This window comes from Myodes glareolus, chromosome 12 (assembly GCF_982192425.1).
Source record: "Myodes glareolus chromosome 12, mMyoGla1.1, whole genome shotgun sequence".
Classification (NCBI taxonomy): Eukaryota; Metazoa; Chordata; class Mammalia; order Rodentia; family Cricetidae; genus Myodes; species Myodes glareolus.
In genome coordinates, this window is record NC_142037.1 from 42,305,792 (window position 1) to 42,325,785 (window position 19,994).

The window sequence follows — 19,994 nt, forward strand, 5'->3', positions numbered from 1 at the left end:
TATTGAGAAGAGTGATGTTTCTCTGATTTCTTTTTTAACCCATTTATTATTGTGTAAAGAAGGGCTACTGTTTTTTTTGTTTTGTTTTGTTTTTGTTTATCTTGTATTCCGCTGCATTTCTGAAAGTGTTTATAATGGAAGTTCCTTGGTAGAATTTTTTGGGTCACTTATGTAAAATCTCATATCAACAGAAAATAGTGATAGTTTGACCTGTTCTTTTCTAGTTTATATCGCCTTGACCTTTTTTTTGTTGTCTTATTGCTCTAGCTAGGACCTCAAGAACTATATTGAATAGATAGAAAGTGAACAACCTTGTCTTGTTCCCAAATTCAGTGGGATCGCTGTGAGTTTCTCTCATTTAGTTTGATATTGGCTGTTGGCTTGCTGTATATTGCCTTAATTATGTTTAGGTATGTTCCTTGTATCCCTGCTCTTTCCAAACCTTTATCATAAAGGGATGCTGTATTTTGTCGAAAGCTTTTTTAGCATCTAATGAGATGATCATGTGGTTTTTATTTTTCAGTTTGTTTATATGGTGGATTACGTTGACAAATTTTCACATGTTAAACCATCCCTGCATCTCTGGGATGAAACTGACTTGATCATGGTGGATGATGGTTCTGATATGTTCTTGGATTCAATTTGCCAGTATTTTTTTTGAGTATTTTTGCATCAATGTTCATGAGTGAGATTTGTCTGTAATTTTCTTTTTTAGTAATGACTTTATGTGGTTTGGGTATCAGGGTAATTGTAGCCTCATAAAAAGAGTTTTGCAATGTTCCTTCTGCTTCTATTGTGTGGAACAATTTGAGGAGTATTGATATTAGTTCTTCTTTGAAAGTCTTGTAGAACTCTGAGCTGAAACCATCTGGTCCTGGACTTTTTTGGTTGGGAGACTTTTGATGACTGTTTCTTTATCAGTTATAGATCTATTTAATTTGCTTATATGGTCTTGATTTAATTTTGGTAAGTGATATTTATCCAGAAAGTTGTCCATTTCCTCTAAGTTTTCCAATTTTGTAGAGTACAGGTTATGGAAATATGACCTAATGATTCTCTGGATTTCCTCTGCTTCTATTATTATATCTCCCTTTTCATTTCTGATTTTGTTAATTTGGATATTCTCTCTCTGCCTTTTGGTTAGTTTGAATAAAGGTTTGTGTATTTTGTTGATTTTCTTGAAGAACCAATTCTTTGTCTCATTGATTTTTTATATTGTTTTCTTTGTTTCTATTTAGTTGATTTCAGCTCTCAATTTGATTGTTTCTTGCCATCTAGTTCTCCTGGTTGAGTTTGCTTCTTTTTGTTTTAAAGTTTTAGAATGTTCTGTTAATTCACTAGTGTGGGATTTTTCTAGCTTCTTTGTGTAGGCCTTTAGTGCTATGAACTTTTGTGTCCCATAAATTTGGGTATGTTGTGTGTCCATTTTATTGAATTTTAGTAAGTCTTTAATTTCTACCTTTATTTCTTTCTTGACCCACTAATGATTCAGGTGAGCATTGTTTAATTTCCATGTGTTTGTGGGCTTTCTGGAATTAGTATTGCAGTTCACTTCCAGTTTTAAGCCATGGTGATCTGATAAGATACATGGGGTTATTCCATTTTTTTTTTATTTGTTGAGGTTTGTTTTGTTACCTAATATGTGGTCAATTTCTGAAAAGGTTACATGAGGTGCTGAGAAGAAGGTATATTCTTTTATGTTTAACTGGAATGTTCTATAGATGTCTGGTAAGTCCATTTGGGTCATAATACTTGTTTAGTTCCCTTATTTCTCTATTACTTTTTGTCTGACTGACCTGTCCAGTGGTGAGAGTGGAGTGTTGAAGTCTCTTACTATTAGTGTATGAGATTTAATGTGTAATTTAAGCTTTAGAAGTGTTTCTTTTACATATGAAGGTACCCTTGTATTTGGGGCATAGATGTTCAGTATTGAGATTTCCTCTTGATGGATTTTTCATGTGACTAATACAAAATGTCCTTTTTTGTCTCTTTGGACTGATTTTAGTGTGAGGTCTGTTTTGTTAGATATTAGGATAGCTACATCTGCCTGTTTCTTAGGTTTTAGGAAAATTTTTCTCAAACCTTTACTCTGAGACAATGTCTGTCTTTGAGTTTAAGGTGTGTTTCTTGAACGCAGCTGAAGGATGGATTCTGTTTTTGTATCCAATCTGTTAGCCTATGTCTTTTTATAGGTGAGTTGAGTCCATTTATATTAAGGGATATTAATGACTAGTGATTGCTATGTCCTGTTAATTTAGGTTTTGTTACTGGTGATGTTATTTTGTGTGTTTTTCCCTTCTTTGGGATTTGCTGCTGTAAGATCATCAATTGTCTGTTTTTGTTGATGTAGCCAACTTCCTTGGCTTGGAGTTTTCCTTCTAGTACTTTGTGTAGGATTGGGTTTGTGGTTAGGTATTGATTAAATCTGGTTTTGTCATGAAATATCTTGTTTTGTCCTTCTATGATGATTGAAAGTTTTGCTGGATATAATAGTATGGGCTGGCATCCATGGTTTCTTAACGTCTGCATAATACTAGACCATTATGGTTTCTGGCTTTTAGTGTTTCCATTGAGAAGTCAGGTGTGATTCTGATAGCTCTACCTTTATATGTTACTTGGCCTTTTTCCTTTGCAGCTCTTAATATTCTTTCTTTATTCTGTATGTTTAGTATTTTGATTATTATGTGGCGAGAGTACTCTTTTTGATCCCGTCCATTTGATGTTCTGTAAGTTTCTTGTATCTTCATAGGCATATCTTTCTTTAGATTGGGAAAGTTTTCTTCTATGATTTTGTTAAATATATTTTCTGTGCTTTTGAGTTGAACTTCTTCTCCTTCTTCTATACCTATTATTCTTAGATTTGGTCTTTTCATGGTGTCCCATATTTCCTGGATATTTTGTGTTGAGCTTTTGTTAGATTTAATGTTTTCTTTGACTGTTGAGTCTATTTCCTCTATTGTATCTTGAGGGCTTGAGATTCTCTCTTCCGTCTCTTGTATTTTGCTGTTTATGCTTGCATTTGTGGTTCCTGATGGTTTTCTTATGATTTATGTTTCCATAATTCCCTCATCTTGTGTTTTCTTTATTGTCTCTATTTCAGTTTTCAAGTCTTGAATAGTTTTTTTCACATGTTTGATTTTTTTCTTGGTTTTCTTTAAGGAATTTGTTGATTTCTTCCAATTTTTTGCTTGTCTTTTCCTCCATTTCTTTGAGGAAATTTTTTATTTCCTTTTTAAGGGCCTCAAACATTCTCCTAAAGCATTTTTTATGTCATTTTCTTCTGCTTCATCTATATTTGGTTGTTCAAGTCTTGCTTTTGTAGGGTCATTAGTTTTTACTGGCATTGTGTTGTTCTTTGTGGTGTTGTGTGTGTTCTTACCTTGTCTACCCATATCTCTCTCTGATTGGTATAGTTGAGGCTGTCTATGACTCTGGTTATCAATCTTCCAAGGCTTAGATGGTTGCTCTTTGTGATGCTGTCAGGGTCACAGTTCCAGTCACCCCATTGGTCACTCCACATTCCTGGAGGTCACTCGGTGCTCTCAGAGTTTGCTCTGCTCCTGAGGAGTTTTTTGTCTCAGGCCTACTCTAGCCTAGGTTACTGACTTAGTCCTATTTCTGTAAAAGTCCCTGGTCTGGGTGTGCTCCTGGAGAGGTCTCTGGCTTGGGCTTAATTCCCCAAAAGTCTCTGGCTCTGGTCTACTCCCTCAGAGATTCTAGACTCGGTGTACCCAGACCCACCTGTCCTGACCTCTTGGGCGAGTCTCATGTGTTGACTTTAGACCCTTTCTCTATACCCAACCTCTCTGGGTCTACAGATTGTAGCGTGGTTATTATTTACTCAATTAGTCAATCTCCATATATAATCAGTTCTTTCTGGGTCTGGGTTATTTTGCTCAGTATGAATTTTTTTTTTCCAGTTCCATCATGTTGCCTGCAAATTTCATGGTGTCATTTTTGATAGCTGATTGACACTCCATTATGTAAATGTACCACTTTTTAAAAATCTATTCTTCTGTTGAGGAACATCTAGGTTGTTTCCAGTTTCTGGCTATCATGAAGAAAGCTGCTATAAACGTATTTAAGCAAGTGTCCTTGTGATAGGATGGAGCATCTTCGGGGTAAATGCATAAGAGTAGGACAGCTGGATCTTGAAATAGATTAATTCCCAAACTTCTGAGGAAGCACCACAGTGATTTTGCAAGTTTGAACTCCCACCAGCAATTTCTTGAGTGTTCCCATGCTCTACATCCTCTCCAGCATGAGCTATTACTTGTGTTATTTACCTTAGTCATTCTGATATATGTAAGATCGAACCTCAAAGTCATTTTGATTTGCATTTTCCTGGTGGCTAAGGGCGTTGGACATTTCTTTTAAGTATATCTCAGTCATCTCAGATTCCTCTATTGAGAATTCTCTGCTTAGATGCCATTTTTAAAATTGGATTATTTGGGGTTTTATATTTAGTTTCTTGAGTTCTTCATATATTTTGGAGATTAGTCCTCTATCTCATAATTGGCAAAAATCTTATCACATTCTGTAGGCTGCTGCCTTGTCTGAATAATGGTGTCCTTTGCTTCACAGAAGCTTTTCAGTCTTATGAAGTCTCAACTATTAATGTAGCTCTTGGTGCCTGTGTTATTAGCGTTCTGTTCAGGCAGTGTTGAATGTTGCCAATGCATTCAGTGCTATTCCCTACTTTCTCCTCTATCAGGCTCAGTGTGTCTGGTTTTATATTGTGGTCTTTGTTCCACTTGGCATCTGTGCCTTCATTTTGCAGCTGTCTCCTTTTTTACCGCAAGTTATGGGTCCAATTCCTGTTCAATTCCACACACAGACATGCTAATCACTTAAACAGTATTCACCTAGGGCTGGGGAGATGGCTCAGCAGGTAAAGTGCTTGCTGACAGGCTTGCTGCACTGAATTAGGATCTCCAGAACCCATATTAAAGCCAGACATGGGAGCACAGGTGTGCTCCTAGCAAGCCTATGGGAGGTAGAGAGGAGAATTGACAGAAGCTGTAATTGACACAAGCCTGGCTTGTGAATATTGAAGAGATCCTGTCTCAAACAAGGAGGAAAGGCAAGGACTGGTACCCCGAGATAGACTCTGATTGCCACATGTGTGTAGACATATGCACATTGTTGCCCATACATGTAAACATTCATACATACACATACCACACACACACACACACATACATGCTCATGTGCGTGTTCATCTAAAACAGATAACCTTCCCTCTTCACAACTGAATACACTAAAATGAGAGTAACTAAAAATTTGCATGGTGTGTAGACACTAAATTATCAAAAGATTATTAACCACCAGCTTATATCATATACTGTCTCTGACCACTGGAAAAGCCTTTAGAAGTCCCTTTTCATTTTCTGAAGCCTGGGGAGGAAGCAGATACAGCCACCATTACCCCATCTGTTCTCTTCCCTGTTCTGGAGTCATTACCATCCCAGCTAGCTTCAGCTTTCACTAGCAGGGGACCTGGTAGGCATCACCTGAACCTGGGAGAACCACAAAGACTGATTAACCAACCCACGGCTGATGGTTTACTCTGTACTTGCCTCACATGGTTCCATCTTTGTCTTTATCCTCTGCAACCCCAGTGGTATTTCCAGAGCCAAGGGTGCTCGTTCCCAGGTCCTTCCTACTACGGCCACTTTGAATAAATTCCTTTGCTATTTCCTAACTCCTCTCTTTGATTAGACTTTCAGGATGGTGGGTGACTAGCCTGGTCGACCAGGACCTCCAGAAGCAAGATCTCTGATATAGTACTGATGTAAATGGAAGATAGGAGCTGGTCAGGTGGTTTTAGGGTAGGGGGACCCTGAAAGTAAACATTGTTTTATTTGTTAAAAGCCCAAACCCCTTGCTCCCGTCCTTGCTGAAGGTTGGAGTTGCCAGTCATGTTCAAGCCAAATGTCTTTGGTTCTGTCTTAGCCAAGGCTAGATAGGAGTGCAAAAATGAAAGTCTTTTCTTTTTTTTCATTATCCCTCTTCTGCTAAATAAGGAACCCTGCCTGGGATCTATGTATGAGGACACAAGCAAAACAGAAAGGAAGTGTATGGTCTATTGGACTGACCAGCTCATCTTCCCATGCCTCAGTTTCTGCCATAAATCCTATAAAAGTCCATAGATTAGCAGCACCCATTTGTGGGAGCCACCCATGCTTTCCTGGTACTCTGTTTTCTTTCTTCTAAACTCCTCCCTACATATCTGCAGTAAAACTCTTTTTTATACCCGCTCTCCCGTTATCTATGGATTTCATCCTTTGCGTTTTTGAGGCCACTGACTTCAGCGGTAATTTTGTGTGGCCGTGTATCCGACACTCTAACTCCTTAGTTAAAGCCCACCCAAAGTGAGAAGCAAGGCCTCCATCCAACTTAAAAACACCCTACTTTTCCTCTTTCAGTGCTAGTAACAATGCATATCACACTCTTAAGGCAACCGCGGTAAATAAAGGGCAGGATTTTGCATGCACACAGAAATAAAAATAAACCAAAGAGATGGTTAAGTCTGGGCTTATATACCTTTGTAAACCAGTGGCAATGAGACAATGAAGCAAAGAGTCTGGCTTCTGGGAGCAGTATATTATGGAAGGGTAAATACGCGGGGCAAACATAATTGAAGATGAGTGGTACTTTCATAAAGCCTGCTCCTGCAGACTTGTCTGGGTGCTAACTCTGTCTCCTGTGAGAAGGGGTTCTCCCCCTGTCCTGGCACAAGTGGCGCTGAGCAGGCTCACCCACGTGAAGCAAAGCTCCGATCCTGCTTGTTCCGTCACCTGCTGTTGAGAAGAACCCTTGTTTCAAAGCAGTATATTTTAGGGTGGCGTATTCTAATTCCCTTCTGCAATTGCCAGCAATTGTGTGCAAGTTATTATGTGGATGTGATTTCAACTCCTTTTACTAGATACCTGGGGGCACAGTGCTTGGACCATCTGTTAAGAGTGTGTTTAACTTTGCCATAGAATAATCTTTTTCACATGCTAGAAATAAAAGAATGAGGACATCTTCAGGATAGCCGCATGTTGGAGATAGTCTTATTCTGTTTCTCCACTTTCACTCATTGGCAAGGCTCGTAGTTGCTAAGGTTTTAACACTTTATCCTTTCCATGTCCCTCATGAGGAACACTCTGGATTCTTTTAACAACGATTCTGCATCAAGTAGACCCGGGCATCACAGAACCAAAAAGCTTCCACAGAGTTCCGTCTGCTAGATCCCTGTCTTCTCCTTGGGTTAATGAGCCTTGAACTGAGGCACCTCGAGTCCGGATATGGCATCGTCTATGTCTCGTGACTTCTCTGCAGCTGCTTTGCTGCAATTAACCTCTCATCACCTTGTGAGGTAAAACAGTGATGACAGGGACGGAGGAAGGGACAGGCACTGAAGGGTGAGCTTGAGGAGGCGATGCGTCCAAAAGATGCCCACCAGAGCCTGGCACGCAGCAAAGAGTCGACAGAAGCTGACTTTCCATCTGTGAGCAAAACTACAAAATTACTACGTTGCATTGCCTTTCCTACTCCAATGGGCGCCACGAGGGACCCAGAAATCTCTACACAGAAGACTACACATTCCTGACAAGTCTTCAAAAGACTTCTAAGAGCCAATGTCAACCTGTGATAGTCATTAGGTGTAGAATGAAAATAACCCTTGCTTGTCACTCTTTTGTTGACTCTACTCCTTTAAAGTATCGTAATCTTTGGGAAATTAGCCTTTAAAATGGGGATTTCATAAGATGGCATAAGGGAATTAGCATCAAGACAAATTTTAATCACACAATACCCCTTCTCCCACTGCAGGATGCCAGCTTACCTGCAACGCAGGAGGTACCAACCTTCCCACGGGAGGTACCAACTTTCCCACAATAGGTACCAACCTTCCCATGACATAGCCTAATTCTTCCAAGGATTGTCCTTAGAACTGTCATGTGAGATCTGTGAGGACCACAACCTTCAGTGGAAGGACACATTGTTGGAGCCTTGTAAAAACAAGACTGATTTTTTCTTTTATGAGTAAGAGAGTAAAAAATAATTTTTCCTGGAAATACATCTTCAGCTGCATCAGTCCTTCCTACCAGTAACCAGTCAGAGTGACGTGACCTCATACGGGGCAAAAGTGCTGAGATGTGCTGATTGTGCCTTGGATATGTCAGGTGTTTATAGCCAGCCTTGGGTTTCAGTTTCAAAATAAATGATCTATCCCTCTTGTCTTGCTAGATAGTCATGAGGATTAATAGGCATTTACGTAAACCGATATTGGGACCTTCTGCCAGCCATAGGTACAATATTTTTTCTTCAGGAAAGCTGACCCTCTTAATTCTCAGAGTTTTATTTTCACCATCAGTAAAGAAACATAGCTCTCAGCTCACATCTTCATCATGAGATAAAGAGAGTTTAGTTAGGATCCAGATATGAGTGACCATGACCCAAAAAATACGGGTTTAGGTTATCCAAAATTCCATGTCTCAGTAAGCTAATGGTTTCATGAAGCTTTTATATTAAAAGAACAAACAAAATCCAAATGATTCTTTTTTGAGAAATAGGTTCTTTCTTAGCTCTTGCTACTTAAACCAGAGTGCTAGACACCCCAGTCAAAAACTACCAAAGGCATCCCAAGTCAGTGACTTCTGATTTTGTTGTCTCAATCCCAAAAGAATAAAGAAATACAAACAGAGAATAGACAAAGAAAATGTAGACTTGTGAAGAAAGCTAAGCAGGGTTTGGCTTGGCTCACACTAGAAAGCTTTGAACATTGTAACATCAGAAGCAAGCATCATGTCTATGGTTACTATTAAGACGCTTAAGTGCAACTCTCTCTTGATAATCCATGCCGACATGTGGGTATATCCTAAGTGTGTATTTAAATGTTTTCTTAATAAACGTAAACTTGCTTTCTATTAACTCATTCTGAAATTCTGCGGCAAAGTCAAGATGAAACCCTGGTTTCATCTAAGTAGAAGTTCCCCGAAAGAAGCAAAAGAAAGGCTGCTGTGGGCAGGACCTGTGCCTTCTTTTCTCTCACTACAGGAATGCTCGCCCTACAGGAATGCTCGCCCTACAGGAATGCTCGCCCTACAGGAATGCTCATCCAGTGCCTTCACAGTCTGCATTTTATAACTTGCTGTACTACTGGAACTGTGTGGTGTTACAACAGAGCTCGAACTCCTTAAGAAATGGGTCCTGGCAAATTTACAAATTCCATAAATTCTAGATGCCATTATAGCACAGAATTTCTGTCATAAAATGTAGTCGTGTATTGCTAAAAACTCTAATTGACCCCTGAAGACCTTTGTAATTCTATAAATAGAGCAACGGACTCATTTATACAGCCAATAATACAAATTCTGTCTGGAAATTTTATTGAAACAGTTTGTGAATTGCCTTTTCTTATGGAGCGTGTGGTAAGTGCGTTTGTACCATAGATCCAAGCCCCTGCCTACGAGGCATTCCCACCCCATAATTTATTTCAAACTTGTACTTCTCTATACAGGTTTATTTTTCTAGGATTTTTTTTTCCGGCTTTTTCTTTCTTTCGATGTTAGTGTTAGTTACTGCTTGATTTCAGTATTTTTCCTTAACTGTTCCTTTGCTTAGTGGCAGTATTTTACACAAGACAGAGTTTGTTTTTCACAAAAGGTGCCCGAACAGAAAGATGAGCGGAGAGCCGTGACGTCAGGTTGATCGTGGGATGCTGAATGATCCCCAGCGTGGATAAGTAACTCCCACGATAAAGCAGCCATTTCTCAGCGTATTCCTGCACAATATCCAAGCGGCTTCATCACGTGGCTCATTGGAGTCACTCGGCAGTTATCAAAACCATACGCGGTGATGCACTGAAGGCCTACAGTGTTAGGAGGAGTTTAGAGATCCCAGTGTAGTCTGCAGATTGGCTTTTTGAGAAAGTAATGATGGGAGACGAAAGAAACAGCCGTGTTGCCAGCGAAAAGCTGGGTTATTTGGCTTTTTGTTTTAGAGAGCTGTGACATCAGTCAATTCTCCCACAGTGTCCCCTGTCAGGGGCGGGTGCCACTCTAACCCGTAGCCTTGCACATACTAAGTATTTGCTGCCGAACTCCACACGCACCCCCTCTCCAGGTAACTTCACAGGCAGGTCTATTACTGTCTTTATGGGAAATGGAAGCCCAAGAAGAGTTGTTTGCCATTACACAGCCAATAGCTGGCCGGGAAACAAAACAGGGCTGCCTAACCCAGTGACATCGATCTTTCTTCCTGTCATCTGTCTGTCTCTGTGTAGCTAAGAAGCAGACTAGGCAGGCTGAAGAAGGCTCGGGCATCTCTGCCATTTCCTTTCCGGATGCCGTGTAGACTAGAGAACAGTAGAAAAGAAGTCGGATAAAGATGGGAGGAATGGGGGAGGGGAGCGTAGCTTTAGGAGTAGCTTGCCAGCATCTTGAAGTAGTGATCTCAGTGGGGTGCGGAAGACCCTGGGTTCGAATATTTGAATGACACAGCCTTCTCCAGAAGCGCCTGCAGTGAAGCCTAGGCCAAGCCTCCTCCTGCGTCTGGAGCCAGGATAGGTTAGACACTAAGAGAGTTCGCCTTTGTTAAGACAAAGCGGGGGGGGGGGGGGGGGGGGGGGGGGGGATGCCATTCTTGGAGGTGCTTAGATACATTCTGTCTTTAGTCCGGAGAAAGTTGCAAGACTGAACTGAAACCCCTTTGGGCCCTCTGAAACTTTTAAAACGTAATGGAAAACTAAAGAGCGGCTATGATTTTGGCGGCTAGAGCTCCTGGAGCGGACCAGGAGGCTGCGGCTTCAGATCCCCAGGGCCCAACACATTAAACTCGCTAGAGGCCGCGTTCTGGCCTCCCCTACGTTTACTCTACTCCAACTGCACGTTACATTTTAACAAAAACAAAAGCGCGACTGTGCTCTTTTGGCTCGTCTCTAAGTTATGTGAAAAGGGAGATGCCAGTTTGTTACTAAAGACCAAGAGAAACTGAGGCTAATTTTCTCTAATTACCGAAAAGAACACCGCACGTAAGTAAGGTTAATATTCTATGTTTTTAAATGTCTGCACATGTATTGGCAGTTAGACATATGTCAGAGTCCAGGCATATTGGCATGGTCCCTGATTCCAGTATTTAGGAGGCAGAGGAGGGAGAAGTGAGGTCCAGGCAAGACTGGGTCTATGAAGAGAGACCCTGTTTCAGAATAAACAGACAGATAAAGACAAAAACAACCAAAAGACCTAAAGTCTGGGGATGAAGCTCGGTAGCTGAGCACTTTCTTGGCATGCACGGTGCCCTGAATTTGATTTCACGACCGCAAGCCAATGAAAAGAGAACGTTATTTCAGATGCCACTTTGCATATAGACGCTTGTATACTCTGCAGAGGAAACTATTCCACACCGGTTTCATTACTGTTTAATTCAACTGCTAGCCCCAGACGTGAAATGTAAGCAAGAACAACTTGAGAAAATAGCTAGTGCCAAAATCACCCTGAAAACTCCGGGAATGCAGAGTCTGGGAAGGTGTTATGTATAGCCGCAAATCGCTGGAACAGTCAGCCAGCCTCAAGGAACAGGCCTTGGTTCGCTTGCAGGGTTCACCGCAGGATTTTCTCATCCACCTTGCTCTCCTTTCTTGGGCGTCTATGTGCACCTAAATAAAACATTGCTTATCCAGAGGGGTGTGTCTACCACATGGAGCAGGCCCAGTTACTGGCTTCAGGAAGGAACCAAGTATTGAAGTTGGCTGCAGAACGAATGTTCTACATTACCTTTGAGACAGTGTTGTTTGCTTAGGAAGCAGAGTTCATGGGCTGGGCTACAGGGGGTGCTTTCTTTCTTCCTCTCTGTCTGAAATTTAATGAGGGCTTCTTCTGGGCTGAGAAGACTGGGGATTCCTGCCCGACACAGGACTTGTTACACTTGAAGTTGCAGAATCCTGAAGCAGCAGCCTTTCCCCATGAGGCTTTCCCCCTGTCTGTTGTCTGATGCTCCTTACAAATGAAAAACACCGCGTTCTGCAGTTATATAAAAAAAATATGCGGGAGTCGCTACTATAATTACTAACAAATGCCGAATGTATTTTATACACCATATACACTTAGAAGTTCATTTTGTATGCATTTATATATCGTCTGCATTTAGAATTTCAAAGTCTGTCAGATGCTTTCTCTTCCTTGAACAGCAAAGCATCCAGCCCCTCAAGTAAACCTGCTTGATATTCTGGAGGGTCTAGGGAGAGGTAGTGTTTTTGGTTACCAGCCTACTAGAACCAGGGCTTCGCCACAGAGCCTGCCCTGCTTTGGTTTTAGCCCAAAGCATCGAGGAGAGATGTGAGCATTTCCATGTTAGGGTGTCCATAGTGTCTCAGAGTGCTCTTGATTTATTTCACTGACAAGAAGCATGTTTTCATCTCTCTACCTCACCGAGATGGTCGAGAAAAAGGAGAGGCCCGGAGGAATTCTGCTCCTTGTGAATTATTAAAGCAAGGCTTCAGCAACTATAAATCCGGATAACGGATGACAATCCCAGAAACAGAGGGATGCAACCCAGACTGTAGCACCCAGTGGGAAAGCTGAAAGAAAGGAAATCACATCCAGGTCTGAAAGGCCAGGGAGCTGCTGGTTAGATTCAGAATGCAGGGTTTGAGCCTGTCTCCGTTATCAGCCCCAGTATGAATCAACACTTCTGCACGGTTCCTTTTGATCTTGTTTTTTTCTTTGTTGTCTTACCTGGATAAGATCAGAGTCTTGCAAAGTGGCTTGCATGCTGGGCTTCAGAGGAACGCTGTGTGGGCACTCGGTGTGGATTAGCTGGTGCGTGTTGGGTGAAAGGTATGGAAACAAGCATATAAGGAAAAGCCAACCGAGACTAAAATAAAGGATGCGGATTACTACGGTGGAGGCCACGCCAGTCCCTACTCTCCACTGTCAGTTCTGGCATTGGTCATTTGACAACTTGCTAAGGCCTTGCTGTAACTTCCTCTCTGGTCTTTTAAAAAATGGATCCTCTTGGACTGGTGCTTGGAATGTTCCAGCCAGGAAGTGGGTAAGAATGTCTTTACTATGGTTTTGAGCAAAACTTGTGTCCTGTTGGGTTATGGTAATTTTTATCCATCCTATAATAGGAGATGCCAGAGAGTCTCTGACTATTAATGATGTGATTGGTTTCTGGGAGTAGTACCAAGCCCATGGATTTGCCAACTCAAGTGCTCTCATGTCTGTGCCTACTGACTCTCTGAGCCTCATGGACTCTGCGTCTCTAGTCCCTAAAAGAGCAACCTCGGTATATCACGTACCTGCTATGGGACAGGCCCTACCTCAGAATATGACTACTATGACTTCAGAGGGCGTTATGACTCCAGAGATAGATACATAAGCTCTACTTCTGTCTCCTAGAGTAAGACTCATGAAATTTTAAACAGCTGCCTGTAAGTCCAGCCCCAGAGCCACCCATAAAGAATGTTTTCCAATGAGCTACCCCACGGTAGAGATAAGGAGGTACCCCTGCACAGAGTAGATACAAGAGTCTTTTCTAGATGCTGACACTTGACTGTTTGCTCAATTCTATTCACATCTTTAGTTCCTAGTGGTACAGAAGAATCATCTGTATTCTGTCAACCATGTTTTAAATAAATACTGATTAGCCAGGCAGGAACTATAGGTGGGTTGACCAGACAGGAAGTCGAGGTGGGGCAATGAGAACAGGAGTATTCTGGGAAGAAGGAAGCTCCCTCCCCAGTCCTGCCCAGATCACCGAAGAAGCAGGATGTGACCTGCTCTGCTGAAAAAGGTTCTGAGCCATGTGGCTAATATAGATAAAAATAATGGGCTAATATATGTTATAAGACCTAATATGAAGCCAGAGCTAATGAGCCAATCAATTTATAATCCTATGGAGACCTCTGTGTGATTTGCTTTGGGGCTTGCTGGCTGTGGGACTGGGCAGGACAGAAACCCCAATAAGCTGGCCCTTATGTTACACCTGTCTTGGACTTTGGCTGTGAGCTTTGCTAGCTATGACCTTCATCTTCAGCTCCTTTGGAGGCTCCTGCCTCTTGGCATCTACCTGGCCTCAATAACCGGACTTCCCACTGTGACCAAAATGTCCCTGATCTGAATTACTAGGTACAAACCCCTTTAGATGTCCTGTTCTCTTATTCTCCCTCCCCCCACCCTTGCTTGATACTGTGCTGAGATCCTGAGGCCATATCAAAATCCATGCTGGCTGCTGACACTGTGTCCTGGGATGCAGAGAAAGACAAGACAGCTTATTTTCTGTATGGTAGGGAAAGAACATTAGGATATAGATGTTAAAGCCGTCCCTTTTGATCGCAAAGGTGTGTTGAACAGATTAACGTCTGTAACGTGTGTGGATGGCTGTGGAAAGCAGTCATGCAGAAGATTGCTAAGCTATTGCCTTGGCAACACCTCCACGTTAGGAAGAAAGCTAACAGAAGCCACAATTAGAAAGCAAGGGGGCCAGTTTTGTTTTTAGCAAGCTCTGTGCTTCCAGGGACCTCTTATTCCCTTCGGTTTTACCACTGTGAGCAACTGTCAGCTTTTTCATTTATTTCACAGCGAATCTCTGGTCCCAAGGATTGTTTAGAATGCCCAGTTGGCGTTTCCTTTAGAACTAGTGGCAGTTAGACATAAACAACAAAAACTCTTTTTTTTAGGGTAACCCAGAATTTTAAAATGTCAAATCTGGGAACAAAGGGGGAGTTAATTATTAGTCTAGGAATGTTAGAGAGAAAGATACAAAGAGATTTCTTCTCTATTAGACCCAATTCTATAAAATAGAGAGAGAGAGAGGTGCCTGAGCAGGTCTGGAGGGATTACGGGCCTGTGCGTGAGAGAGTGAGAGGCAAAAAGTGTCCTTGGGATTTTGATGTCGCATGGAATGGTGGCTTTGTGTCCTGGAAGAAGAAAAGCAAATGGAGGCGGACATGTTGTCAGCCCTGTCAGAAAGTCTCTGGGCTGCAGCCTTGACTGGAGACTCTCTGGAGCTCAGCGATGCCAGCTAGAAGGCAGTGTGCCTTTCCTTGATCCAGTGTTCACAGGTGCCCTTCCTCATCGCTGGCTCCGCTGCTGCAGATGAGCGGGCAGCAGGGCTGGGGGCCAGTCAAGGTTTCACTTGGATTTCTGACCTTCATTCCTGGTTCTGCCCCTCCCTGCAAGCCGTCTCCCTCTGCATCCTAACCACCATTCCCTTCATGCACTAATCTCTATTCCTGCCACCCTCTCTCAGACCTTTCTCTGTCTATAGAAAGAAAAGCAATTATTACTGTCTTCAGATATAGCCCAACCCCAGTATATACTGAGTGTACTGAGGTTCCATGTTTACTTAGTTTTGTCATGGGTTTTGTTTTACTAGATTACTGAAACAAAGCAGATGTGTACGTGTGTTTATTGATTGCCTAAATTTAATTTAATTTAACAATCATTCACACAATCCATACTAAAACTAGATATAAAGGCTGCAAAGGTGACGTAAAAAGTAATTGCGCATTTCCCATCTTACTTGGGTTAACAATTCAACTCCGAAAGGAATGCGATGCAGAATAAGTTAAGTTCTCTTGCTGTTTCCAGCACAAAGGAGGGAAGCTTCCCCACCAAAGTCTTGAATTCCTCAGTCACGCACTAGTGTTACTGTGAACTTCTTCCATCTACTGAGGTTTTGACTCTCAGCCCCAATGAAAAATGTTCTTCATGCCGTGTGGAATGTTGAATCATTTCTGGAAAGTTTTCAACTGACTTTCCCCAGGTCCATTGAACAAGTCACTATGGTAGCCATAGCCTTATTAAAATACACGTATTAAAAAGCAAGATTTGAACTCAACATAATTCCTTGATTCATAAGCTTCTGTATGAATTTTGTATTAGTAGGCATGAAACAATATTAATATTGCTAGATATCTCTATTAGCTCTCTTTAATGACAAACTATAGTTCTGATGAACACTGGTATTTTGAAAGGAAAATTTTTGATCAAATGACTGATCTCAAATGTTTGGTTGCAAATAGATGTGCTGTTGTCCAGGTTTTCTGAGTCCATTTATAGAACACAGACACAGTATTTGTAGCATGAGGGCCGACTTGTTGGGGTTTCTGTCCCGCCCGGGTACCCCACAGCTGGCAAGTCCCAAAGAAAATCACAGAGTCTACATTAGGTTATAAACTGATTGGCCCATTAGGTCAGGCTACTTATTAGCACTTATAACTTATGTTACCCCATTATCCTTATCTACATTAGCACATGGCTCAGGACCTTTTCCAGTGGGGCAGCTTACATCTTTCCTCTCCGGTGGTCTGGGCAGAACTGCAGAGGAAGCTTCCTGCTTTCCAGAATACTCCTAGTCTCTTTGCTCCACCTCTACTTCCTGTCTGGCTTTCCTGCCTATACTGCCTGCCTGGCCCAATCAGCGTTTTATTAAAATATGATTGACAGAATACAGACAATTCTCCCGCACCAAGTATTACTTTTCGAATAATTTTCAAGGGTTCTAGAATTATCCGGAATGGTAAATGATCGCTGGTTTGAACTCTGAGTCAGTAGCTAGCTACGTTAGCTCCTACCTAGAGAGCCAGACACTCCTGCAAAGATTTGGTTAGCCAATGACTTTTCTCTGCTTTTCAGAGCCCTAGATGTTATCTTCCAATATAAAAGCTGATCAGCTACAGTGGAAAACTGCTCTTCAATAGAGACAGCTTTCCCAGCTTCTTCAGCTAGATCTTTCTGTGGCTTGCCGTGGCTTCTAGATCCGCGCCTGTTGCTTCACCTTGCTCTTAAAGGCGTCGAGATGGCTGCTTTCCTGAAACTCCACAAACCAACCTCACCTTCAAGCAAGCTTTCCTCCTGCAGCTCTCCCTCCTCTCTCAGCCTTCGTGGAACTGAAGAGTTAAGACCTAGGTCTTGACTGGATTAGGCTTTGTTTGGTCTCCTGTCCAGACCATTTAAACTCCATATAGGCAATAAGGCCATTTTGCCTTCTTACCATCTGTGTGTTCACTGCATGTTTTAGGTTTCTTTGAGCATGTTTCCTTTGCATTTACAACTTGCATAATTGGCACAAGACAGAAACCTAAGTTTTGACTGATCTAAGCTTTGGGCATCCATTCCTCATGAGGCTTAGAGTTTAAAATAAGAACTTTCACTTGGAAACTTGGAGGGCATTGCAGGATTAGTCTAAAGAAGTCCAAGATGAGGGAGAGAATGGGAAATGGCAGTCACCGAAGCAGCTAGAACACACACACATTATTATTGTTTAGGTTCATCATGTTTAATTATTTTTTTCCCAATGCCCAATCGCATTTTCCCCTTTCTCCTCTTAACCTCCCCTACCCTCACCCCATCAATAGCTGGACCCTAGCGCCTTCCTTGGGGGAGGTGGTAAGAAGGTGTGATGTCAATGACATAGGCTTTGGGAGTCGGGTGAAAACAATACAGCAGACTCATTTATTTAGCAACAGGGAAAGCTTTATATACCATCCCAGCACCCAGGAGATCAGATAATATCACATGGTCATTCCTCATTGACTAGGCACCACCAGGACCTCTGATAGCATTCAGAGACTCCAGGTGCTGACTCATCTCTCAGCCTGGTAGGCCTTAACTTCCTACACCCATCTATTCTTTCTCCTTTCTCTTCAGAAAAAGGCAGGATCCCCATGTGTATCAGCCCTCTGTGGCATATCAAGTTGCGGTAAGACTGGGCACCTCCTCTCCTACTAAGGCTGGACAACACAACCCAGTAGGAGCAAAGGGTCTCAAAAGCAGGTAACAGAGTCAGAGACAGCCCCTGCTCCCACTGTTAGGAGTCCCTCAGGAAAACTAAGTTTCACAACTGTAACGTATGTGTAGAGGACTTAGTTCCCTCCCATGAAAGCTCTCTGGTTGGTGGTTCAGTTTCTGTGAGCCCCTGTGAGTCTAAGTTAGTTGATTCTGTGAGTTTCTTGGTGGCGTTCTTGGTTTCTCTGACCCCCATAATCTTTCCTCCCCCTCTTCTGCATGATTCCCCAAGGTACACCTAAAGTTTGATTGTGGGTCTGAGTCTGTTTCCACAGTTGCTGGATAAAGTCTCTCTGATGCCCAGTGGGCTAGGCAATGATCTATGAGTATGGCAGAATATCATTAGGAATAATTTTAATGACTTTTTATTTATTTAATTTTTTGGCCAGTCATGTTTGATTCTATCCAGTGGGCTGTCCAGCCACTGGGTCCTGGCCTTCCAGGCAGTGCCATGGAGGCTTCCTCTCATGCTATAGACCAATCATTGGTTGCACACTCCTGTAATTGCTGTGCTAACTTTACCCCAACCTGTCTTACAGGCAGGGCAAATTGTAGGTCAAAGGTTATGTGACTGGGTTGGGGTCCCAATTCTTCCACTGGAAGGATTGTCTGGTTACAGGAAATGGCTGGTTCAGGCTCTGTCTCTCCCATTGCTCGGAGTCTTAGCTAGAGGTTACTTACCCTCATAAGTTCCTGGAATTTCTGTTGCTAGGTTTCTAGCTCATCCCAAAATGCCTCCGATTCCAGTTGTCTCTCCCAGTACTCCAACCTCTGTAGCATGAATAATAAAAATCCAGAGATAGATATTGGGGTTCATTCTGAAGATCAGAAAAGCAAAGCAGCCAAGTCACTAGAGAGCTCTTACCTCTATGAAATCTTCCAACTGAAAGAGCACAAATTCCTGTCTCAACTGCCTTATATTCCTCTCTAATGCTGGGATTACAGTTTCTTTTCTGGAAATGACTCTTTGGTGTGCTGTATGTTCTTCTACTTGAGTAGGCATAGCCTTCTCTAGATTGAAGAAATTTTCTTCTATGATTTTGCCAAGTTTGTATTTATGTTTATTGTATATTTGGGCATACAAATACACATATATATGTAACAAACATAATAAAAGAAAATGGGAGTTGAGGGGCATGATGGGGGTTTTAGGAAGGGTATTTGGGAGGGGATGGAAAGGGCACAATATAATTCTAATTCAATTAAAATGTTTTTAAAATGCTTTCAGTTCCTTTGACCTAGGTTTCTTCTTCTTCTAAACCTATTATTTGTTGGTCTGTTCTTTCCATAATGACCCAGATTTTTTGAGTGATTTGTGCCTGGATTTTTAATGAGCTTCCTTTTCTTCTACCTTGTCTTCAAGCCCTGAAATTCTCTCTTCCTTGTCTTATAATCTGTTGGTGAGGCTTACCTTTGGGTCCACATAGGACGTTGAGGCCCACTCCCAGGGAGATGGAGGTGGGCTGGGGGAGGGGCTCAGGCAAGTAGGCTGCAACAGGACTAAGGATAAGTCTGAAGAGACTGGAATGGAGGATAGGAAAGCGGACAAAGTTTCACTGGGTCCCAGGCTACTGTGGCAGCTTGGGGTCCCTGATAGGAAGAGGTTCTGCACGTGAGTACAGTCACAAAGGGTTGGAAATGTGCTAGTAGGAGAGCTGAAAAAAGACCACCAGGAAGCTGCATAAACATTTAAAAAAACTCAGTTACTTTTATTTTATGTATATGTGTCTACTTGTCTGTATGTGTGCCATGTATGTTCAAGTGCCAGTAAGGCCAGAAGAGGGTGTTGGATCTCTAGAACTGACATTAAAGGAGGCTGTAAGCTTCCTGATGTGTGTTCTGAGAACAGAACACAGGTCTTCTGCAAGAGCAGCAAGTGCTCTTAGCTACTGAGCCGTCTCTCCAAGTGCATAGACAGAATTCTTGTTAACTGTATTAGAGATATGAGGGACTTTAAGTCATCTCTGTAGACAGTATTGCAATAGTCCTTGTTGTCTGAAAGGGGTAAAGACGGGACTGTTGAAGATGTGTCAGTTTTCTCCTCACTGTGACAAAACCCAACAAGGCAGTATGAGACAGGAAGGGTTGACTGTAGCTCATAGTTCCTGGGTACAATCGATTGAGAAGGAACAGGAAGAAAGGAAGGTTTTTCGAGTTAATCTTGCATCCTGCTACATTAATGAAGATGTTTATGAGTTGTAGAAGTTCCTTGGG

General features: G+C 42.1%; 1 pseudogene; it reads right to left on the bottom strand.

Annotated features, from left to right (window-relative positions):
- LOC125392313 (TCF3 fusion partner homolog pseudogene) overlaps window positions 1–19,994 on the bottom strand; it is a 50,800-nt pseudogene that overhangs the window by 4,301 nt on the left and 26,505 nt on the right.